The sequence below is a fragment of the Gopherus evgoodei genome, chromosome 4 (assembly GCF_007399415.2).
Source record: "Gopherus evgoodei ecotype Sinaloan lineage chromosome 4, rGopEvg1_v1.p, whole genome shotgun sequence".
Lineage (NCBI taxonomy): Eukaryota > Metazoa > Chordata > Testudines > Testudinidae > Gopherus > Gopherus evgoodei.
In genome coordinates this window covers 392,726-401,329 of record NC_044325.1, presented here as the reverse complement: position 1 = coordinate 401,329, position 8,604 = coordinate 392,726, and positions in this window count along the sequence as shown.

The window sequence follows — 8,604 nt, the reverse complement described above, 5'->3', positions numbered from 1 at the left end:
GAAATTCTAATAACCGTGAATCCAAACTCAATTGATAGTGAAAGAAGTAGACAGGAATGTGTACTGTCAGAGTAAATAGCAGAGCTCAGCGATAGCCCTCTGGGGCACCTGGCATTAGCCACTATTAGAAGACGGGATACAGGGCTAGATGGACCTTTGGTCTGATCCAGTATGGACATTCTTATATTCTTATGTTCAACAAATCATTCAACAGTGGTCTGTGGTTAGGGCGTTGGACGGACCCTTGGGAGAGCTCAGTTCATTTCCCAACTCAGACATAATTTCCCTGTGTTTCCTTTGGCCAGTAGCTCTCTGTGTCTCAGTTCCCACCAGTGCCATGGGGATTGTACTTCCTTCATTCACAGGGCAGGGCTGAAGATACAGTCATTAGTGGCAGTGACACTTGCCTTGCATTTGGGAGATATGTGAACCAGGAAAAAGTCTATAATAATTGCAATAAAAATAAAGTAAGTGCATTTGCATGGAGTGCAGTTAAAAAGCTCTGCTAAAGGAGGGCTGAGCAAGCCCTTAGACATGCTGAACTGAGCAGTTACTTCATCTTCCTCCAGTGGGAGAATGGAACATGCATTCCATCCAGCAGTAATGCAGCAAAGTAGACTCCCAAATCAGAAAAACACAGTTCAGAACATTCCCCATATATAGTCCTTTCCTCCTTTCTTATATTAACAGAGAACTTCCCCAAAATGATTCCTAGAGCATGTCTAGATTGAAGACCCCATTATTAAATATTTGTTCCCCATATAGGTACTTATAGACTATAATCAAGTCACCCTTTAACCTTCTTTTTCTTAAGCTAAATAGTGGAGCTCCTTGATTCAGTTATCATAAGGCTTATTTTCTGATCCTTCAATCATTATGGTGGCTATTCTCTGACTCCTCTCTAGTTTATCAACATCCTTCTTGAATTGTGGGCACTGGAACTGGACTCAGTATTCCAGCAGCGGTCACACCAGTGCCAAATATGGAGTAAAATAAATTCTCTGCTCCTACTCACGACCCCTTTGTTTATGAATCCCAGGATCGTATTAGCCCTTCTGGCCACAGTGTCGCATTGGGAGTTCATATTATTCACCTCAAACCCCAAATCTTTTTCAGAGTCACTAATTCCCAAGGTAGAGTTCCCCACTGTGTGAGTATGGTCTTCATTCTTTGTTCCTAAATTTATACATTGACATTTATCCATAGTAAAACAAAAATTGTTTCCTTGCACCCAGTTTACCAAGCAATCTAAATCGTTCTGTATCAGTGACCTATCTTCTTCATTATTTACCAGTCCCTCAATTTTTGTATCATCTGTAAGCTTTCTCAGTAATGATTTTATGTTTTCTTCCAGGACATTATTAAATATGTTAAGTAACATAGGGTCCACAACCAATTCCTGCAGAAACCCACTCAAAACAAACCCATTCAATGATTATTCCCCATTTACAATTACATTTTGAGCCATCTACCCAATTTTTAATCCATTTAATGTGTGCCATGTTCATTTTATATCTTTCTAGTTTTTTAATCAAAATGTCATCTGACACCAAATCAAACTCCTTACAGAAATCTAAGTATATTACACTAACACTACTACCTTTATCAACCAAACTTGTAATCTCATCAAAAAAGTTGTCAAGTTAGTTTGACAGGATCTATTTTCCAAAAACTCATGATGATTGGCATTAATGACATTAATCAAGTCCAATATCAGCCACTTCACTGTCTTACTTGGGATCCTTTTATCATAATAATAATAATAATAATAATTAATAATTAATAATATATTGAGATATACCTATCGCATAGAACTGGAAGGGACCCCGAAAGGTCATGGAGTCCAGCCCCCTGCCTTCACTAGCAGACCAACTGCTTTTCAGACTGACAGGCCTAGAATTACCCTTATCCCCCTTTCTAAATATATGCGTAGATCAAGGGAAGGTCTACCATCAAGGTTTCATGAGTGACTGAAGCCAGCACAGCACAGCATTCATTACGACATGGGGCCTGTATGGACAGGTTAGAATCTTATTCAATTAAACAAATGCACCTACTGCCTTCCAATGGTGTACAGAGGAATGCCATATGGCTCCCACAGGTGAAATGTGTAATCTATTTGTGGGTGATATCCTTGTGTGCAGCTGCCCCTGGAACATGTGGAGAATGTCAGGAGATTATTGCAAAAGTTACAGAAACATGATATAACTGAAAATTTCTAAATGTGACCTTTTGAGGGAGAGAGAGAGAGAGAGAGCCCTTACCTGAAAATGGTGGTGCTGCTGGAGTCTGTAAGAAGGAACTAGCAGACATTTTAGCTGTCCGTGCTCTTGAGATAGGAGAACTCGGGAAGCTGCCACACCTTGCTATAAAAGGTACATTCAAGACTTCTCTTGAATAGCAAAGCCATTGTATGACTTATTGACTCTTCCACTGGAATCTGACATGCAACAGTATCAAAAGTGGACTCAAAAAAAAGAGGAAAGCCAAAGGACAAGGGACAGGGTCTGGACAGATCCCTCCAAACAGTCTGTTACCTGGACTGAGCAACACCAAAATGTTTTTAAACCAGCTAATTGCCTCCCTGGTATAGCCATTAATAATAGCCTAACCTCATTCTCTTACCCTTTATTCTACATGTACATGCTTCCAGTAAGGGATTAGGTGTCATCTCATACCAGTGTCTGGAAGGTAAACCAAGAGTCCTCTGTTAGGGGGGAAGAACACAAACTACAGCAGAGAACTGAAGAATTATCACCGTAATTCAGGAAAGATAGAATTTCTAGCTTTGAAATGGGCTGGAACTGATGCATTCCGTGATGACCTTGTGGGGCTGCATACATATTATATCATGAATATGGCCCTGTTCCAACTACAGGAAAGATCCTTGTCTCATTCTCCTGATGGAAGAGCTGAGATGCAGGGAATGAGCATGTCCTTCCTGTCCAGGCTGCAGCTGTCTAGTGATTACAGGTAGGAGAGCCAGGTTCCAGCCCTGAGTGATTGGGACTCTGAGTCCTTGTTTCCATCTCTCCAGAACAACTTTATATTTACTCCCCATCCTCCTCTTTCCTCAAGGACTCGGGGAACTCCAAATGAATTCCAAATTGGAACTCATAGCTAAATGGCTCTACTGGCAGAGCAGTCTGTTTCCTGTTGCATCTGGAATCTGCATGTAGGAGACAAAGTGGGCTCTGTGTACAGCTAATATGGCTGAATAATGGTTATTTGTTATTGGATTCATCTACCAGCTATTGGGGCTCATTATAACACAGGAAACGTTCCTCGGAAGGGACAATTCTGACCTCAGCTAACAGCAAAAGAAGACCGCTCAGCAGAGTTTCCCAAGATGGTTGTTAATTATGCCAATGATAAGGAGAAGTGGACAGGCAGAAGGTTACCATAGGCTGGAAAAGCCCAAGGCATGCTAGTTCTGCTGCTTGCCAGAATCAGTCAAATGCTGTCAGTCTGTGAGAACCAAAGGCTAGGCTCCCTGACAATACTGGAAAGTGTTGTTCTTGTTACGAGTATGTGTTTGAAAGTGACAGAAGATCCATTCTGATTGCACTTCCCCTTGTGGACCTGATTCTCCTCTCCCAGCCTCTCAGTGTAACACCAGGGTCATTCCCTGGCACCAGAGGCTGATCCTGACCTCTGCCAGTGGACATACTGCTGGATCTGGCCACTGTGTTGCAGTGAAGCTGCCCAGCTGTCACGTCAGTGTTTGCAACAGGTTCAGGAGCTTTGCTCCAAGCTTTCCAGGATAAGTGTCCATTCCACCCTACGAGAGACAATTTTGGTCTCTTGAAGTAATCAAGTCTTTCCTGTTTTACTTTGACTTGGACTCTTGTCACATGGCTGGTTCCCTCCCACTTGCCCCTGCTGGCCAGAAGTCACTATCAGGGCCGGCCCACAACATTTTGGCACCTGAGGCAGGGAGCTCAAATGACGCCCCCATGTCCCCTCGTTTGGGCCAAAACCTGTTCTACTCCTCTCATGGTCCTGCTCTGCTACCTACCCCAATAAAGGAGAATTAACAACTTAAAATGCCTTGTTCACAAATTTTAAGTAACGCTTAACTTTCAAATGCCTGAACAGCAAATGTAACTTTTCTTGTCTGCATAGTAAACCCTGGCATTTGTATCTGTTTGAATAATCAAAGTGGTGCTTTCTGTGCCTTTTTGGCGGCAAAGATTTGAACTGCTTCCTGCTGAAGGTCCACAGTCTGGGCCAGCTCATGCTGTATTGAGATGGTTGCAAGGCCGACCGGCCTCTCTTGTGTCATTGCAGCATAGATGTGTTTTTATTAACTTCAGCTTGGAGTGTTAGAAGTATGCACAGAGCAACAAAAGCATTTGGAAAGAGGGTGGTCATCTTATTTGTGCACATATATTCCAGAACAGCCTTTGGAGTTGATACTGCTGAAATGTATCTTGAAAGGGCTTTCAGTTCAACATCTAAATCATTCGCATCAATGTCGCACATGTCATCATATGTCCACACTGTGTCCTCACTGGGACAGGAAGGCTCACCATAAACGTTTGTGTCTATGTATCTCAAGAGGGCTCCTTCCTGCTTAAAAAATATTTAAAAATAAAGTTCTGTAGAAGTTTGTTTGTACCTTGCTTGGTTGATACAACAGTAAGCCTACCATATTGTCAACAGAGCAAGCTGGTGACAGGGTGTGTTGTGTCTGGAGCTGGTCAGCAAGTCGTCACCTAAATTGTTTGGCAGCTCATCAAATCTGAGACTGTTTACAGGTGTGTATCTCTTTTGATGAAAGTGTCTGAGGTCCAGGATAGTGAGTGGGGGAGGGGAAAGATATGGAGAGGGGGTGAAGTTTCCCAGGCTGACACCTCACCTGGGGACTAAATCATGAGAATTGCTGGATCTTTGGAAATTGTGCCCAACAGAGAGCTTCATGGGGTTGGACCTCTCAGAGGCCTGTGCACTCAGTTTAATCTTCCTAGATGGATCCTTGTGTGGTGGGAGCATGGCAGATATCCCTGCCGAGGAAGTCCTGTCTGTTTTGTATTAGAATGGTTACTGTTAGGGTAGAAATGTATTAAATGGCTCTTCCTGTATGTGGGGCAGTCCTGTAACCTGTTTTGTGCTACTTTGGATACTTTGCATCTCTGCTGGAAAGCCAGGAAAAACACATACAGTTTGATAATAAGGCTTTTATTCCACACAAAGAATCATAGAAAATCAAGGTTGGAAGGGACCTCAGGAGGTCATATAGTCCAACCACCTGCTCAAAGCAGGACCAATTCCCACAGTAAGCTTTTATTTTTCAAGTGAGATTTTACTTAATTGATAAACCTTTTAAAAGTGTTCAGACACTGATTTTTGCTGTTGAGGACACTGAAAGTTCAGCGTATGATGACATGTAAATATAGAAATTGCACTGTGTTATAGTTTGCAGAACATGGTTTTGCCCTTCTTTTTTTGTTTCCTTTTTTTTACCACCACCAACCCCTTTTGCAAAGAAAATCTCCAAAATCACAGCTTTGGGCATATGTAATTCAGCTTTAGCAAGTCACAATTGTGTACCTTCTGCATCGAAAAAGAGAGATCCTCTGATACATGGGTCATTCTTCCCAAAAAAAGAACAGGAGTATGTGTGGCACCTTAGAGACTAACAAATGTATTTGAGCATAAGCTTTCGTGGCTAAAACCCACTTCATCAGATGTATGGAGTGGAAAATACAGGAGGAAGATAGATAGATAGATACACACTCAGAGAGAGAACATGAAAAAATGAGTGTTGCCATTACAACTATAACGAGAGTGATCAGTTAAGGTGGGCTATTATCAGCAGGAGGAAAAATAAACTTTTGTAGTGATAATCAGGATGGCCCATTTCCAACAGTTAACAAGAAGGTGTGAGTATCTGTAGGGGAAAAATGAGCAGGGGAAAATAGGTTTTAGTTTGTGTAATGACCCATCCACTCCCAGTCTTTATTCAAATCTAATTTAATGGTGTCCAGTTTGCAAATAAATTCCAATTCCACAGTTTCTCATTGGAGTCTGTTTATTTTTGAAGGTTTTTTGTTGGAGTATTGCGACTTTGAGGCCTGTAATTGAGTGATCAGGGAGGTTGAAGTGTTCTCTGACTGGTTTTTGAATGTTATAATTCTTGACACCCGATTTGTATCAATTTATTCTTTTCCTACAATGTCTGTGTTTGTACCCATTTCCTGAGAGCAGAGCCAGACCCACTGGAGGCTCTTGGAGGTATAACCTAGGGCCCAAGTATAAATACTACCTGGCAATATTTACAAATTTATGATACCAGTCCTGAAATTACTGCTTCCAGGACACAGTAAATTCAAGGACAGTCAGGCATGTTTGTAGAATCTCAAGCATGGCTGAAGGCCAGCAGGTACCAGTGTGAATGATGCTATGCTGTCAGAAATACTAGCACCCTTCCTGATAACGTTTTCACCATTACAATCCCTATGTGCCATGTATTGTCTGGAATATCTCATCCTGGGTATCTGTGAGTTGGCCACACCCTCTAATGTTCTGTCAAAGAGAAGTGCTAACCTTGAGAATCATTCTCTATAAACATAGGAATTATTTTGATTCACTAGTTGTCAGATCAACTCACAAGTGACAATGTTTGTGTTTGTTTTTCCAAACTGACAGCCCTTCAAAATCACCCTGGGATCTAAAAATCAGTCGTGTTCTTTCTGGCTGGTATTTCATCATCAACAAGATGATTAAAGGTCTAGAAAACATGACCCATGAAGGAAGGCTGAAATAATTGGGTTTGTTTAGTTTGGAAAAGACAAGACTGAGAAGGGACATGATAGCAGTTTTCAGGTATCTAAAAGGGTGTCATAAGGAGGTGGTAGAAAACTTGTTCATCTTAGCCTCTAAGGATAGAACAAGAAGCAATGGGCTTAAACTGCAGCAAGGAAGATTTAGGTTGACATTAGGAAAAATTTTCTAACTGTCAGGGTGATTAAACATTGGAATAAACTGCCTAGGGAGGTTGTGAAATCTCTATCTCTGGAGATATTTAAGAGTAGGTTAGATAAATGTCTATCGGGGATGATCTAGACAGTATTTGGTCCTGCCATGAGGGCAGGGGACTGGACTCAATGACTTCTCGAGGTCCCTTCCAGTCCTAGAGTCTATGAATCATCTGGGACTTTTCAGCTTGGAAAAGAGGCAACTAAGGGAGGATAGGATAGACGTCTATAAAATTATGAGTGGTGTGAAGAAAGTAAATATGGAAGTGTTATTTACTACTTCTCATAAGACAAGAACGAGGGGCCACCAAATGACATTAATAGGTAGCAGGTTAAAAACAAACACAAGAAAGTATTTTTTCAGTCAACGTACTATCAACCTCTGGAACTCCTTGCCAGAGGGTGTTGTGAAGGCAATACCATAACAGGATTAAAAAAGGAGCTAGATAGATTCATGGAGGATAGATCCATCAATGGCTATTAGCCAGGATTGGCAGGAGCGGTGTCCCTAGCTTCTGTTTGCCAGAAGCTAGCTTCTGTTTGCCAGAAGCTAGGATTGGGTGACAGGGGATGGATCACATGATGATGGCCTGTCTGTTCATTCCCTTTGGGGCACCTGCCATTGGCCACTGTCAGAAGACAGGATAGTGGGCTTGATGAACCTTTGGGCTGACCGAGTATGACCGCTCTTATGTACTTATGTTCTTAATAAACATTCTGTATGCAACACTCTGCATTTGGTTACTCCAGTGCACATAAATCCCTTCATGTTCTGCCCTGAGTTATCTAGAGATCCACACCAATAGCAATGCAACTGCACACTTATAATCAGGGCAGAATCTGGCCCTGCATACAGAACTTAAGGAACAATTTAGTTGATGATTAATGAGTCATAATGGGATCCCATTCCTTCCCTCACACCTGTCTTTGCTCTGCAGGCCATAAGAGAGCAAGAAGAATAAGAACTTTGGTTTGGCCACTCAAATAATCAAATCTGACTCTGGATCCGTCCAGCATATGGATCTGTAGAGGAAGAAGGTGCACTTTTTAATGAGTCGTCCATGTAGAGCTGGACACGGTTAGGCCTTGAAGGACTAACATGGGATTTTAGTCAATTTGAATAGTGGAGAGCAAGGTCAGTCCTGTTGTATTACAATTCCCCATTCTGCATTTGATGGGGCTTGAGTCATTTTTAATACATGTGGTTCACAAAATATGTGTCCTATGCAGTCTGCCTGTGCACTAGCCTGTAGACAACACTCTCAGAAGTGAATAATTCTTTCCACACAATAAAATGTCATCATTACAATAAGATTTCTATAGGAAAAGAAGCCAGGAGACATGGACATTTTCTCAGAGCTCTTTCTTGAGAACAGAGCAACATTAATGGTCATTTCTGTATAACATTGTAGGTAAGAACATCTTATAGTCTTCTGGGCATTGTCTGAGTGGGAGAATCTCAGCACAGTTAAGCTAGGTTTGTTAACTTTCTTTAACAAGAGCCAAGTGAAGCTCATGTTACCATGGAACCCCATACCTGCCATTTTCCCTAATGAAGGGAGGCAGTGGCTGCCTGAGAGGGGGAAACCATGATAAAAGACTTCCCTTGGGGGGAGGGCGGGGC